This window comes from Trachypithecus francoisi, unplaced genomic scaffold (assembly GCF_009764315.1).
Source record: "Trachypithecus francoisi isolate TF-2019V2 unplaced genomic scaffold, Tfra_2.0 Lachesis_group2, whole genome shotgun sequence".
Classification (NCBI taxonomy): domain Eukaryota; kingdom Metazoa; phylum Chordata; class Mammalia; order Primates; family Cercopithecidae; genus Trachypithecus; species Trachypithecus francoisi.
In genome coordinates this window covers 88,509,632-88,525,429 of record NW_022681465.1, presented here as the reverse complement: position 1 = coordinate 88,525,429, position 15,798 = coordinate 88,509,632, and the positions used below count along the sequence as shown (strand labels likewise).

The 15,798-nt window shown below is 44.3% G+C and overlaps 1 protein-coding gene across 6 annotated transcripts in view; it reads right to left on the bottom strand.

The window, feature by feature from the left end:
- The window catches only part of GPBP1 (GC-rich promoter binding protein 1), an 89,022-nt gene extending 74,345 nt beyond the window's left edge, over nucleotides 1-14,677 (bottom strand). For 3 of the 6 annotated variants that reach the window (XM_033179616.1, XM_033179610.1, XM_033179615.1), the window contains exons 1-2: nucleotides 14,296-14,549; nucleotides 12,105-13,058 (exon numbers count right to left, since the gene is read on the bottom strand). The gene's annotated coding sequence lies outside the window, so the exon portion shown is untranslated. Of the gene's footprint in view, nucleotides 1-12,089; nucleotides 13,059-14,192; nucleotides 14,550-14,576 lie in introns of those variants that run through there. The other 3 variants (XM_033179612.1, XM_033179614.1, XM_033179611.1) reach the window with 3 other exon arrangements.
- Between the last annotated feature and the right edge of the window lie 1,121 nt (nucleotides 14,678-15,798).

Below are 15,798 nucleotides of genomic sequence, written 5' to 3'. Positions count from 1 at the left end.
TTTTGTATTTTTTAGTAGAGACGGGGTTTCACCATGTTAGTCAGGATGGTCTCGATCTCCTGACCTCGTGATCCGCCCGTCTCGACCTCCCAAAGTGCTGGGATTACAGGCTTGAGCCACCGCGCCCGGCCGAGTTTAGCATCCTTCTAAGAGCTTTAGTAAACAAGGTCCTTGCAAGGGATCTATAACATGCTTTTCTTACATAGAACGAAAACAAGATCACACAGGTAAACTTTGTAATGACAAAAATAATTAAAGTTCTGCGGATATTTATCTGCACTAGTTTCCTTCTCAAATAAAGACACACTACAAATGAACTATCATGGCCTGATTTCTGAAAATGAGAAGTCTTAAATTCTGCTTAAATTTCAAAGCCACTTCTTAAAACCTAGATAGGCTGGTGTGGTGGCTCATGCCCGTAATCCTAGCACTTTGGGAGGCAGAGGCGGGCGGATCGCGAGGTCAAGAGATTGAGACCATCCTGGCCAACACGGTGAAACCCCGTCTCTACTAAAAATACAAAAATTAGCTGGGTGTGGTAGTGTGCGCCTGCTCAATCGCTTGAACTCAGGACCCGGAGGATGCAGTGAGCCGAGATCACACTACTGCACTCCAGGCTGGTGACAGAAAGACACTGGGTCTCAAACAAATAAAAAAAAACCCTAAAGATAAATGTATTTTGTTTCTTTGAACCTGAGAGCAAAAATTACCTAGGTTTCAAGACTTCTGACTCAACAGTTCAAAATTGGGGCAATTTTTAAAGGCAAGGGTCACAGTAAACAAATCTTGATGAGATGAGGCAGTCCCTTCAAAAAGCTAAGAGCAAGGCTGGGCGCAGCGGCTCACACATGTAATTCAAGCACTTTGGACAGCAGAAGCAGGCAGATCACTTGAGGTCTAGAGTTCAAGACCAGCCTGGCCAACATGGCGAAACCCACCTCTACTAAAAATACAAAAATTAGCTGAATTAGCTGGTCATGACAGCAAGTGCCTGTAATTCCAGCTACTTGGGAGCTTGAGGTACAAGAATCACTTGAACCAAGGCGGAGGCTGCAGTAAGCCAAGGTCGTGCCATTGCACTCCAGCCTGGGTGACAAAGTGAGAATGTCACAAAAAAAAAAAAAAAAGAAAAGAAAAGAAAAAATAGCTAAGACCAGCCAGGCACAATGGCTCACACCTGTAACCCCAGCACTTGGGGAGGCCAAGGCGGGCAGATCACTTGAACTCCAGAGTTCGAGACCAGTCTAGGCAACATGGCAAGACCCTGTCTCTACCAAAAAATACAAAAATTAGCCAGAGATGGGGTACGCACCTGTAGTCCCAGCTACTCGGAAGGCTGAGGCGGAAAGACTGCTTGAGCCCAGGAGGTCAAGGCTGCAGTGAGCTGCAATCATCGACCACACTCTAGCCTGGGTGACAGAGCAAGACCTTGTCTCAGGGGGAAAAAAAGGCTAATAATAGCAAATCCAAAGCCAGTCTTGAATCTAGTAGACAAAAATCTCATATAACAAATTATTTTAGTTTGAATAAACAGGTAGCTGGTGGAGCCATACTGAAACAAGAAATAGAGTATGAGGCTAGGAAGTAAGACTGTAGTTTTTGCCTTTTATTTTTGGAGACGGAGTCTCGCTCTGTCACCCAGGCTGGAGTGCAGTGCCACAATCTTGGCTCACTACAACCTCTGCCTGCCGTGTTTAAGCGATTCTCATGCCTCAGCCTCCCGAGTAGCTGGGATTACAAGCACCCACCACCATGCCCGGCTAATTTCTGTATTTCTTTTAGTAGAGACAGAATTTTGCCATGCTGCCTGGGCTAGTCTCAAACTCCCAAGCCATCCACCTGCCTCAGCTTTCCAAAGTGCTTAGATTACAGGCATGTGCCTCCATGTCCAGCCTGAGTGTAGCTTTGAATGTTAAACTTGACATGTAGAGAAGTCAAGGTGGCAGTTAAGTTATAAGCCTAGAATACGGGGAGAAGATCTGAACTGGAAATTTAAACTTGGGATCATTTGCATAAATATACCTTTTAAAGCTATGATATCGTATCACAAATTACACAAATATTATCCCAAGAGTGGAATGCATGTGCTTCAACAATTTTTTTTTTTTTTTTTTTTGAGACAGAGTCTTGCTCTGTCGCCCAGGCTGGAGCAGTGGTGCAATCTCAGCTCACTGCAACGTCCACTTCCTGAGTTCATGCGAACCTTCCTAAGATCTCTCACCTTAGCCTCCTGAGTAGCTGGGACTACAGGCATGCACAATCATGCCCGGCTAATTTTTGTACTTTTTGGTAGAGACGGGGTTTCACTATGTTGACCAGGCTGGTTTCAAACTCCTGACCTCAAGTGATCCACCTGCCTCAGCCTCCCAAAGTGCTGAGATTACAGGCGTGAGCCACCGAGCCCAGCCTCAGTAATTTTAAATGTCATATATACACGTGTTACATATACACAAATACATTATATGTACACAGATATATATATATATATAAATCTGTGTTGTGTGTATACATGTGTGTATCTGGTTTCTGCTTCTTCTGTCCCTTCAATGTATACTTACCTATGTCCTCCAATTCACAATCTCTCCCTCCTGGTTGATCATACAGTCTTCAACCACTACCACCTGTGACCAGCCACACCACCATTGTCTATATTTTACAATTTCAAAGCATTTAGCATTCATTTTTTCACTTGACTTTAATAGCAACAACTCTGTGAGGCACTATTTTATACAGCAAGAATTAAGTCATAAAGACTATGTTGGTCAATATCACATACCTATTATATAATGTAACAGATGGCATGAAACCATAATTCAAATGCAAGGACTCTTTTTATCCTGTATTCACAGAACTTCACAGCAAACTACATGGACAGAGGAATCTTACATTTTTGCCTTGTTCACTAGAAAATCCCAGCACCAACGATACCATAGGCATTCAAACATTTCCTGAGGCAAAGGAAATCTCCAGCACATAATTAGCACTCAAGAGAGAAGAGTCCCAAATCCACTGTTGAGATAATATATTATAGTAAATAAGTTGATACTTTTACATTCTACTTTCTTATTTCCAGTATAGAAGTGTTGTCATTTTCTAAGTATGGTCAAGTATGAATTAGATACCTAACATTTCAAGCCACTTAAAAGAAGATTGATACACGAATTCAAAATGTCATTATTTTGCAACAGGTTTTACTTCACACACCCACAAAAACAATTTCCTTATTACTCCAAATTTCCTATAAAAGATTTTTTAAAATGTAAGACATCCAATGTTAAAGCAGAAAGAAAAATCAAATACTATTTTATTTAGGGACTAGTATTCCATGGAATTAGCATCATACATACATACATACACACACACACACACACACACACATCTCCCTCTCAATGAGTCCAGAAATAGACACACATAATTTGATTTTCATCATAGAAATTTCAAGGTGATTCAATGGGAAACAAAATCTTTTCAACAAATGAAACTTGCACAACTGGACATTTATATGGAAAAAAAATGGGGGGTGGTCACAGTAGCTCTCGCCTGTAATCCCAATACTTTGGGAGGCCAATGCAGGAGGATCCCATGAGTCCAGGAATTTGAGACCAGTCTGGGCAACACAGTGCGACTCCGTTTCCACAAAAAAATTTAAAAATTAGCCAGGTGTGGTGGCACACACCTGTAGTCTCAACTACTCAGAAGGTTGAGGAAGGAGGATTCAGTCCAGGAAGTCAAGGTTGCAGGGAGCTGTAATTACGCCACTGCACTCCAGCCTGGGCTACAGAGCAAGATCCTGTGTACCCCACCCCCCAAAAATTGAACATTTTTTTATCACACCACATGCAAAAAATTCAAAATGAATCAAAGACCTAAAACGTTAAGAACGAAATTACAAAACTTCTACAAGATGGGAGAAAACCCTATGACCTTGGGTTAGGCAATGATTTCTTAGGACACAAAAGCACAAACCATGAAAGAAAAAAAAATTTTTTTTTTTTCTCTCAAGTAGCTGAGGTATGCCACCATGCCCACTTGATTTAAATTGTTTGGAGAATAAGCACCTTAGTATGTTGCCCAGGCTGGTCTTGAACTTCCAGCATAAAAGGATTCCCCAGTCTCAGCCTCCTAAAGTACTAAGACTAAAGGCATGAGCTACCAGGAATTTTATTTCAGTATTTAAAATTTTTGCTCTTCAGAAGACACTGTATTAAGAAAATGAAAACAAACCACAGTCTGAGAGAAATTATTTGCAAAACATGTATCCAAAATACATAAAGAATTCTTACAATTCATTAAGACAACCCAATTTTTTTTTTTTTTAAGACAAGGTTCACTCTCATCGCCCAGGCTGGAGTGTAATGGCTTCATCTCCACTCACTGCAACCTCTACCTCCTGGGCTCAAGCCTCCAGAGTAGCTGGGACTGCAGGGCACACACCACTGTGCCAGGCTTACTTTTATACTTTTTGTAGTATATTACATCTATGATTTTGGAAACACTTTTTGTTGTGCCAACATGTTGCCCAGGCTGGTCTCAAATCCCTGGGCTCAAGCGGTTCACCCACCTTGGCCTCCCAAAGTGCTGGCATTACAGGCATGAGGACTGTGCTTGGGCCCCAGTTTTTGTTTAAACAGGCAAAATATTTGAACAGACACTTCACCAAAACACACAAAAAGATGCTACCATTATTAGGGAAGTGCAAATTAAAGACACAATACTAATTCCAACTATACACAATGGTTAAAATTTAAAAGACATAACCAGCCAGGCGTAGTGGCTCATGCCTGTAATTCAAACACTTTGGGACGCTGAGGTGGGCGGATCACCTGAGGTCAGGAGTTCCAGACCAGCCTGACCAATATGATGAAACTCCGTTTCTACTAAAAATACAAAAATTAGCCAGGCATGGTGGCATGTGCCTGTAATCTGAGCTACTCAGATGCTGAGACAGGAGAATCACTTGAACCCGGTAGGTGGAGGCTGCGGTGAGCCAAGATCATGCCATTGCATTCCAGCCTGGGTAACAAGAGCAAAACTCTTGTCTTACAAAAAAAAAAAAAAAAAAAAAAAAAAAAACAGACCTAACCAAAGATGGTTGCCAAAACAAATTTTACAGGATGCTGGTGATAACAACATGCATTGCTAGTCGGAAGGCACACAATTCACATGACCCGGGCAGTTCTGCTAGGGATTTTCATACGAGAAATTAAAATTTTCATATGAGAATAAAAAGTCCACACCCCATATCAAAAATAAGAATTAAAAAGAAGAAGCCGGGTGCGGTGGCTCACGCCTGTAATCCCAGCACTTTGGGAGGCCAAGGAGGGTGGATCACAAGGTCAGGGGTTCAAGACCAGCCTGGCCAACATGGTAAAACCTCGTCTCTACTAAAAACACAAAAATCAGCTGGGTATGGTGCCAGGTACCTGTAATCCCACCTACTCGGGAGGCTGAGGCAGAAGAATCGCTCAAACCTGGGAGTTGGAGGTTGTAGTGAGTCGAGATCGAGCCACTGCACCCCAGCCTGGGCAACAGTGTGAGACTCCATCTCACCAAAAAAAAAAAGGCCAAGCACAGAGGCTCATGGCTGTAATCCCAGCACTTTGGGAGGCTGAGGCAGGCAGACAGCTTCAGGTCAGGAGTTCAAGACTAGCCTGGCCAACATGGTGAAACCCCATCTCTATAAAAATACAAAACTTGGCCAGGTCTGACTGATGGCAGTTGCCTCTAATCTCAGCTACTAGGGAGGCTGAGGCAAAAGAAGCGCTTGAACCCGGGAGGCAGAGGTTGCAGTGAGCCGATATCATGCCACTGCACTCCAGCCTGGGCAAGAGGGAGACTCCATTTCAAAAAATAAAATAATTAAAGGGAAGAAAATGGAAAGATCAAAAACACTACACCCACCACGCTGAGAACAAAAGAATAACTAAAGAACAAGAAACTAAATGATATATCTTGTACACAGAAAGATGCAGAAACTAGCAATTATTTGCAGGGTTATACAGCAAATCTGTTAACTATTCTGATGGGTGGGACAGCTGACAAAATGGGAAAAGCAAGCAGGTAAAACTGAAATACAGAGTCACAACCACAAAACAGTTTACCAATAACTATGAACATTTTGTTTTTCAACATTTCTGTTGAAGGTAATGGACCTACTTTCCAGAAAAATGCACTGAAATGCCCACAGAAGTATCAATTTTGGAGAATTCTCAGAAACCACTGTCTTGGCCTGGCATGGTGGCTCACATCTGTAATTCCAGCACTTTGGGTGGCCAAGGTGGGTGGATCACCTGAGATCAGAATTTTGAAAAGAGATGTATTTATTCCCTGGTCCCCCAACACCCAACTTTTTACTTTTTTTTTTTATGTTCCCTAGGCTGGTTTCAAACTCCTGGGCTCCAGTGAGCCTTGTGCCGCAGGCTCCCAAAGTGTTAGGATAACAGGCATGAGCTACCATGCCCTGCCCCCTCACCCCTTTTTTAAATAGTATTTTATGTCAGAGGTCTTTTTTTGAGATAGTCTTGTTCTGTCGCCCCGGGCTGGAGTGCAGTGGCGAGGAAAAACGAGGCGCCTGGCCTCTTCTCTTTAATTCTCATTCATTTAAGAGACAGGGTGTCACTCTGCCACCCAGGTTGGAGTGCAGTGGTGCAATCACGGCTCTCTGGCGTCTCAACCTCCTAGGCTCGCGCAGTCCTCCTGCCTCAGCCTCCCAAGTAGCTGGGACTATAGGCGCATGTCACCATGCTTGGCTAATTTTTTTTATGTTTTGTAGAGAGAGAGTCTTGTTATGTTTCCCAGGCTAGTCTCGAACTCCTAGTCTCAAATGTTCCTCCTGCCTTGGCCTCCCAAACTGTTGGGGTTACAGGCATGAGACACTGCGCCCTGCCCCCTTTAATTCTTAATTCAGTTTTCAAATTATATTTTAAAGACATAAATTTCTGTCGAGGTATGTGGATCACCTGAGGTCAGGAGCCTTGCAGACCAGCCTAACCAACATGGGGAAACCCCATCTCCACTAAAAACACAAAAATTAGCTGGGCATGGTGGTGGGCACCTGTAATCCCAGCTACTTGATGAGGCTGAGGCAGGAGAATCGCTTGGACCCACGAGGCGGAGATTGCAGTGAGATGAGATTGCGCCATTGCATTCCAGCATGAGCGACAAAGTGAGACTGTCTCAAAACAAAAAAAAAAATCTTTACATCTCTACTACACTTCACAATTTACAAAAACCCTCCATACACATTTCCATCAGTTTAATGAACAAACTATGGCCAAAAACAGTTAGGTGAACATACAGTCACACAGGCATTTTTCCAGGTATTCCATAACCTAAACCAAGTTCCCTATCAAACTCTCAGCCATGACCCTTTTTCTACATCACCACCTTACCTGGATCTAAGCTGTTACCTAAACACTGATAGATCTAAATATTGTTACCTAAACATTTTTATCAAAAAAGAAACAGAAAAGATGGTTTGGCTAAACAAAGTTAAATAATCTGACCAGGCGGCCAGGCGCGGTGGCTCAAGCCTGTAATCCCAGCACTTTGGGAGGCCGAGACGGGCGGACCACAAGGTCAGGAGATCGAGACCATCCTGGCTAATACGGTGAAACCCTGTCTCTACTAAAGAATACAAAAAACTAGCCGGGCAATGAGGCGGGCACCTGTAGTCCCAGCTACTTGGGAGGCGGAGGCAGGAGAATGGTGTAAACCTGGGAGGTGGAGCTTGCAGTGAGCTGAGATCCGGCCACCGCACTCCAGCCTGGGCGACAGAGCCAGACTCCGTCTCAAAGAAAAAGAAAAAATAATCTGACCAGGTGCAGTGGCTCACGCCTATAATCCCAGCACTTCAGGAGGCTGAGCCAGGTGATCACCTGAGGTCAGGAGTTCCAGACCAGACTGGCCAACATGACGAAACCCCATCTCTACTAAAAATACAAAAAATTAGCTGGACATTGCGGCAGGGACCTGTAATCCCAGCTACTCGGGAGGCTGAGGCATAAGAATCACTTGAACCCGGGATGCGGATGTCACAGTGAGCAGAGATTGTGCCACTGCATTCCAGCCTGGGTGACAGCAAGACTCTATCTCAAAAAAAAAAAGAAGTTAAATAATCTGGTCTGATTTTAAGATCTATCCTCACTTGCTTATTTTACTTTCAGATTAGAAGTCCTCCTCAATTATCCCTTTCTTGAAACTCTCCCCAATTTTTTTTCTGTTCACTCTTCCTGTTCTTTCTCCATTACTCTTCTCCCTTCCTCAATTTTAATGTATCAGCAGCTTCGAGCATAAAAATCCATGTAACTATTTCAATTCAAAAACAAAGACAAGGGGCTGGGCCCAGTGGCTCACACCCATAATCCTAGCACTCTGGGAGAGGGAGGCAAGCAGACATCTGAGGTCAGGAGTTCGAGAACAGTCTGACCAACATGGTGAAATCCCATCTTCTAAAAATACAGTATCAGCCAGGCCTGGTGGCACATGCCTGTTATCCCAGCTACTCAGGAGGCTGAGGCAGGAGAATCGCTTGAACTGGGGAGGCAGAGGTTGCAGTGAGCTGAGATCATGCCATTGCACTCCAGCCTGGGCAACAAGTACAAAACTCTGTCTCAAAAAAACCCAAAAAACAAAAAAAAAAAGGAGACTAGGTAAAACAAAGCTATGCATTTAGCTCCATGCCTGTGGAAAGAGGTTACGGGTGAAAGAAAAATACAACAAGGCCAGACACTTGTGGCTCACGCCTATAAACCCAGCACTTTGAGAGGCCAAGACAGGAGGAACCCTTGACCCCAGGAGTTCGAGGTTGCCTGAGCTACAATCCCACCATTACACTCCAATCTGGGTGAGAGAGTGAGACCCTGTCTCAAACACACACACACAATTTAATTTTAGCTAAACAAAGGTATCACCCAAATAGTTACTAGCAAATAGCAAACAGTAGTATCTCTTAGTTTATTACCAAACTCCATTAGTAGTCTGTAATCAATATCAACCAGAGAGAAGCAGTACATGAAAAGAAAAACAAAAATATCAAAGATAATGTTCAAATAAATGAATTAGTAAAGTAAAATCCCCAAGAAAGCAGTGTAAGTATGGCATACTGCTGAGTATGTGCTCTGGAGTCAGACTGCTTGAACATTTATTTGGTCAAGATTACAATTCTAACAAAGTAACTTTCTCCCAGTCTCAGCCTCCCTAAATCCTAATATTCTCGTCAGTACCACAGTGACTATAATAGTACTTTCCTTACGGGATTAAGAATTAAAATATGCTACATAAATTACACAGCAAAACATATGACACCATCATCATCTACAAATGTTAGCCACTATGATTATTATTTTTAGAACTACAGTTTACAAAGAGAGAAAAAAGGAAAATATAAAGAGTAGGAAAGAAAAGTAAAAGTGGTGTAACTTCTGGGGAAAAACAGCAGTCCAGCAATAGTTCCAATTACCAACAGGTGGCATTATTTATTTCAATCTCCAGAAAATAACATACTGAAAATATCTGTCAAAACGTTCAAGTAAATCTGTCCTTGAAGAACTGCCGTAAGCCAAGTTCACAAATGTTAGACTATTCACAGATTAAAGTTAATTGTTAAAAACTCTGATCTCTGGAGTAATCTTTATTCTGACACTACTGCTTAGGGGTAACAATACCAGTAACGGCAATTTAGAAGAAAGCAAGGCTGGACACAGTGGTTCACACCTGTAATTCCAGCACTTTGGGAGGTGGACGTGGGCGAATCAACTGAGGTCAGGAGTTAAAGGCCAGCCTGACCAACATGGTGAAACCCTGTCCCTACTAAAAATACAAAAAATTAGCCGGGCGTGGTGGTGGGCGCCTGTAATCCAAGCTAGTTGGGAGGCTGAGGCAGAATCGCTTGAACCCAGGAGCGGAGGTTGCAGTGAGCTGAGATTGCGCCACTGCACTCCAGCCTGGGCACACGACAGAGCAAGACTCTGTCTCAAAAAAAAAAAGAAAAAAATAATCACGAATAAATATTATACAGTTTTCTAGGAATAATGATCGCTTGACTCCAGTTCAACTTCTTAATCATATTTAAGATATATATTCTTAAGTAACTTGAAAAGTCACTGAATTGAGGAATGAACAAAATACAGGCTCTCCCAAGTGAAAAGGTGTGGAAAGTTCTCACCAATTTTATAAATCAAGGTAGACAATTAGAATTACTACACACAGGTCTGACCGAAAACACATATAACCTAACCTACTATGACAAAAGGAATTACTGAACTCTCTAATTCAGAGGAAAAAAAACTGTGCATTTTTTACCACCACTTTCGCTCTATGGGGGCTAGCAGGATTCAACAGTTTAAGCAAAAAAAAAAATTCACGGCATGGTGCGTGGGTTCAGGCCTGTAATCCCAGCACTTTGGGAGGCCAAGGCACAAGGATCACCTGAGGTCAGGGGTTCGAGGCCAGCCTGACCAACATGGTGATAACCTGTCTCTACTTAAAAAAAAAAAAAAAAATTAGTCGAGCGTGGTGGCAGGCTTCTAAATTGCCGTTACTGATATTGTTACCCCTAAGCAGTAGTGTCAGAATAATCCCAGCTACTTGGGAGGCTGAGGCAGGAGAATCACTTGAACCCAGGAGGCGGAGGCTGCAGTGAGCCAAGACCTTGCCATTGCACTCCATCCTTGGTAACAAGAGCCAAACTCGGTCTCAAAAAAAAAAAAAAAAAAAAAAAACGGCCGGGCGCGGTGGCTCAAGCCTGTAATCCCAGCACTTTGGGAGGCCGAGACGGGCGGATCACGAGGTCAGGAGATCGAGACCATCCTGGCTAACACGGTGAAACCCCGTCTCTACTAAAAAATACAAAAAATTAGCCGGGCGAGGTGGCAGGCGCCTGTAGTCCCAGCTACTCGGGAGGCTGAGGCAGGAGAATGGCGTAAACCCAGGAGGCGGAGCTTGCAGTGAGCTGAGATCCGGCCACTGCACTCCAGCCTGGGCGGCAGAGCGAGACTCCGTCTCAAAAAAAAAAAAAAAAAAAATTACAGTCTTTCGTCTCAGAAAGACAACTGAAATAACCCTCTAATTTGAGTTATACTCATGTGTTCACTAATATTAATTGCCTAAAAATTAAATTTTGTCAGTAAAGAGGAAAAAAATTAAATTTTAGTGTATCTCTTTAAAAAACACTAAATGCCTGTGATTCACTGAAAAATTAAATGTAGTAACTAATGGTAACTAAAAACACCATTTAATCCTGAAAAATACAAACATTAAAAGATAACTCTCCCACCTGTCAAAACAATTTCTATTATAGCAATTAATATTCACAACTTTTTTTTAAAAAAAGCTTTGTTTATAAACTTAGGCCAGCATAACCTCGAGTGAAAAAAAATGTATACTCATATTTTCTTAAGTTATTTAAAGGTTCTTAATTCAGCTTGCTCGGTTCCTCTGAGCTTCTGGTCCTGGTAATACCCTCCTTTTTTGAAAGTCTTAATTAAGAAATAATTTGAAATACAAAACCATTTCAACAAAACTATTTCAAAAACTTAATTTCTATAACGGATTAATATGTTAGGAACAGTTATGCCTTAAAACAAGCTAGTTCATGACATACATTAAAAACTACTACCTGTAATATAACCAAACTATGTAACCCCAAATGCAACACTAAACTGCAGTTCGAATGCAGTCTAAACTCACATTTGGAAAGTAAACTGGCTATCAAGGCACATGCATTTAGAATGCAAACTGGCTAAGAAGGCACGTGGTGAATTATTTGTTGCATTTTTTCCTACCTTTTTACCACTATGAATGAATCCTCAAAGCCTAAGGCAATATACACTGGCCAGACGAACTTAGCTTTTTACTTAAAAAGCACAAAAACCTGTAGCTTAGGACTGTTTGAATCTGAAAAGTTCCTAAGCTTTAAACATTTTTTCTGAATTTCAGTTTACTCAGACAATGGTTAATAGCTGTTTTCAGACTGTCAAGGAAACTGAAACCAAGCACTATTACTGCAAGAAACTGAAAGGCTTCCAAGAATAACATAGGATAAACTCGACTCCCATTACAGTTTACAAATGAACATTTGATTTGCTCACCATAAAAGTACTTACAAATTCCAACAGGACTGCACAGGAAGGTGTTGGTTTTTTCTTTGTAATCTTTGTTTTCCAGTTTGTATTTTTATTTTGTATCCTCTGAAATAATATCGAAGTTCTTTGAAGATACTTAACCTATGACTATTTGACATAGAGTTACTTCAAGTCAGCTACCCATACTTCTGTTTTAAAGTTTTCATATGGCTGTCTCCCGAATTAGCCAAGTTCTTTAGATTTAAGATCAGTCTTCTTTATTATTCCATGTACTTGCCACTGTTGTACTTGTCCACTCCAGATGAAATATCCAATTTACGAGCCAAAAAGCAAAAACAAAAAGAAAATTTCACATCTGAAGAGCATTCCTAAATATCAGCATATACAGAGACACACACAGCTATCTCAATACTACCATGCTGCCGGGAAACTGCAACATCTTAAATTTCTACGTAAATAAAAGATAAAAGGAAAAAAAATCGGTATTCTTTCAATGTCTTCATTTAGAAAAAGTGTCCCATTGTGACATGAAAGAGCTGAAGTCAAAAATTCCTAAAACTTTCAATAAAGGTAAAAATAAACCGCCATGAAACTTCAGCAATACTCAGTCATTTGAAACTGCTGAAACTACTCAGTACACAAATCAACGTCTGTCACAGTTTCGGCTGAAGAACCCCAACAACGGAGTGGGGGAGGGGGAAGGCAAAAATTACCACCAGCTGAAATACTGTAACCAGTTATATAATCCGTTTGAACCAAAATACTGAAGAAATGCTGCCTGGGTCTCTTTTTAAGTAGCTTGCTGAATTGTTCACTACTATCAATTCACTTCACAGACGATTCTTGTCAATTTTAATAAACTTCTGGGGCAAAATTATCCAAAAACATTGTAAATCCAAAATGGCCACTTAAAATATCCGGGGCCTTCTACACAAAACCTAGAAGATGATCTTCATATCTGAGTAATTCATTCACCTGTAAAAGTTACAAAAAAAAAAAATTTATATACTGAGTTTTGATTTCGAGCTAAAAAAATCAATCCCCAACTTAAAAAGTCAACCTCTGGAGAGAAAATCACTTCTGTATAACCCTATAAGCCTGGAAAAGGGCTTTTACCCAAGCAAGCACCCGATAAAAGTCTACTGAATGAAAAAGACATCGGAGTAGAGGGAGGTAAAAACGGTAGGTGACAGTATTATGGAGGGCAAGGGCAGATTTCACCTGGGAAGGGGTGCAGATCCAATATTGGGGAATTATATAAGCAAACCTTCTTATACTTCTTGAATACATTTGAAACTATGAAACTGTCACTTAATCTTATAAAAGATCTTCTCCAACCCTCTTTGATGTACCAAGGAAAACGAAGACAAGTGTGCTGCCACGGAGCATGAGCAAATGTAACTCATAAGAAATGTAAAGAAAAGGAGGCTCCCTCCAAATCAGAACGTCTACCAGAGGCATATTCCCCCAGTAAGGCCAGAAAGGTGAACTAGAAGTAGGGCAAACCCGCTCCTTAAATTCTCCCGAGGAGACTTCCCCACTTCTGAGGGAGCAGAGGGCTAGAAGGTGTAGGTTTCCACTTCCTCGAATTAAGAAAACAGGTTTCTCCCAAAACTGAGGGGGTGGAAGGTACAGGGCCCTTTTCGTAAACCACAGGAAGAATGGTTCTCTCCCAAAAAAGCACATGTCCCCTCAGATCCCACAAGACTCGGAGGAACAAAGTAGCCTTCGCCCCAGTCCACGGCAAGTGCCACGGACCTGGGAGAGGCGGGGAAAGCTGAGGCGCTGCTGAAGAAACCGCCGAAGGCCACAAATCGGCCTCGACTCCCTCAGCCCTGAGAGGAGTAGTGGTGCAAAAGCAGGCGGGCGTGTGCGGGAGGCCGGGGGAAGGCAGGCCGAGCACTGAAGGCGTCGGACCCGCTCCCAGCCTCCGCCAAACGGCAAACACCCCCCAGCCAAGCCGCCGGGGCTAAACCACCCACCCCCTCCTCACAACCGCCACCTCCGCTCCACCCGGGCCGAGTCAATAGCTACAGCGGCCTATCCGCGCCTCCCTCCCCTCTCACTCCTTGCTCCCCGCCGCCCCTCCGTCCGCGGGCAGCCTCTCACCTCGCGCCGCCAACGCCGTTCCCGACCCCTCAAACCCCAACACGGACACGGGCACTCCCCTTCTCCCCCGGACTCGAGCGTGGAGCCTAGAGGACGGTGTTACCTTCTGCCCCACCAGAGGTGCCCCTGGCCTGGGGGTGTCGATGCGCCTGATCCCGGGAGAAGGTTTTCGGTACTTTGAATAATCCCCTTTTGCCGCTTTTCCCTCCCCCACAACCAGTCTCAGTCCCAAAATGGCGCCGACCCGATCCGCAATGTTCTGGGCCAAGTCTCGCGAGATCGTGGACAGTGGTGAGGCGGGGAAAGAACTAGAGGGGTTGAGACGAGGGGAAGGCGGGGCGAGGAGGAGGGAGAAAGGGTGTAGAAGAAACGGTGCGAACGAACCTACTGGGCGGGACACCAGGAAGAGCGCCTCCACCAGAGAACCTTCTGGCCCAAGCAACCGCTCACGCCGCGGTCAAAGAAGCTCCGCCCTCTACGTCGGGCGCCTGGGGGGGAGGGGAAGAAGGCGTGGCTAAGCCTGGGGGCGGGGCTATGGGGAGGCCCCGGAGCAGGGGCGCGCGGGGGGCGGTGGCTCCACGCGGTGACGTCAGGAGCAGCTGGAGTCGGGGATTACCCCCTGCTGCTGACGTGAGGACGGTGAACAATCGGGAACGTTCGGTGGAAGGGGGAATTCCCCGCCGCTCTGTGAGGCGCCCCTCCTCCCGCATTCCCCCCCGCCCTGGGCTGCCTCGGAGTCCGGGCTGTTGGGGCCGCGGGGAGGGCAAGAGAGGAGTGCTGCGCTCGGAGGCGGCCGCGCAGGCTCGAGTGGCGCGCGGCGCGGCGTCTTCCCCAGTGCTAAGCTCCCGAAGCCGCGCTGCAGCTTCTCAGAGCTTCAAGCTGCGGAGACGCCGCGGCGCGCGCCCTTCGCCGGGTACCCAGCTCGGGCCTCGCGCTCGGGCCTGGGTGAATCGGCGCTCACACGGCGCCTATGCCCAGCCCTGCGCAGGCGGAACGTCTGCCGAGCCGGCGCCGGAGCGATAGGGCGCGCTGAGGGGATGCTCCATCGTGGCGTGCGAACGCGAACTGTGTCGGGCGTGAGAGGAGCACACGGGAGCCCTACGGCGGAGGAAAGCAGACGTGCGGGGAGCCAAGCCCAGACTCTCAGAGGGTAGAAATGGCTACTAGATGTAATTGTGCTAATTATTTTTCTTTCTACTAAATTTGCAGTAGGTGAATTATTCCAACAGTCAGAGTATCAGAACCACAGAGCCCATTCGAGATTTTAAAAAATCAGTATTATGGTGTTCACAGTCGTTTATCTAATTGTGACACCTTTTCGCCTTATAATCGTAGCCTCACTTTAACACCTGGGAGGTTGGCATTCCAGGACAAAAAGTCACATTTGTTTAGAGGGAAGGTGGGGGGAGGTTGTCTCAAAAAGGGAAAGTCTGGAAAATAAAAATATTTGGCTTTTCGCCCTCCCCTAAGCCACAAGGACTTCATAACGTAGAAACTTTATGGTACTTGTATGTGCTTTATTGGGTTTGTAGTTTAATGGAATGTTTCTAAAAAGATACCTAAAAAGCGGGCGGAGTGTAAACTCACCACAATTTGCCGTCGCCAA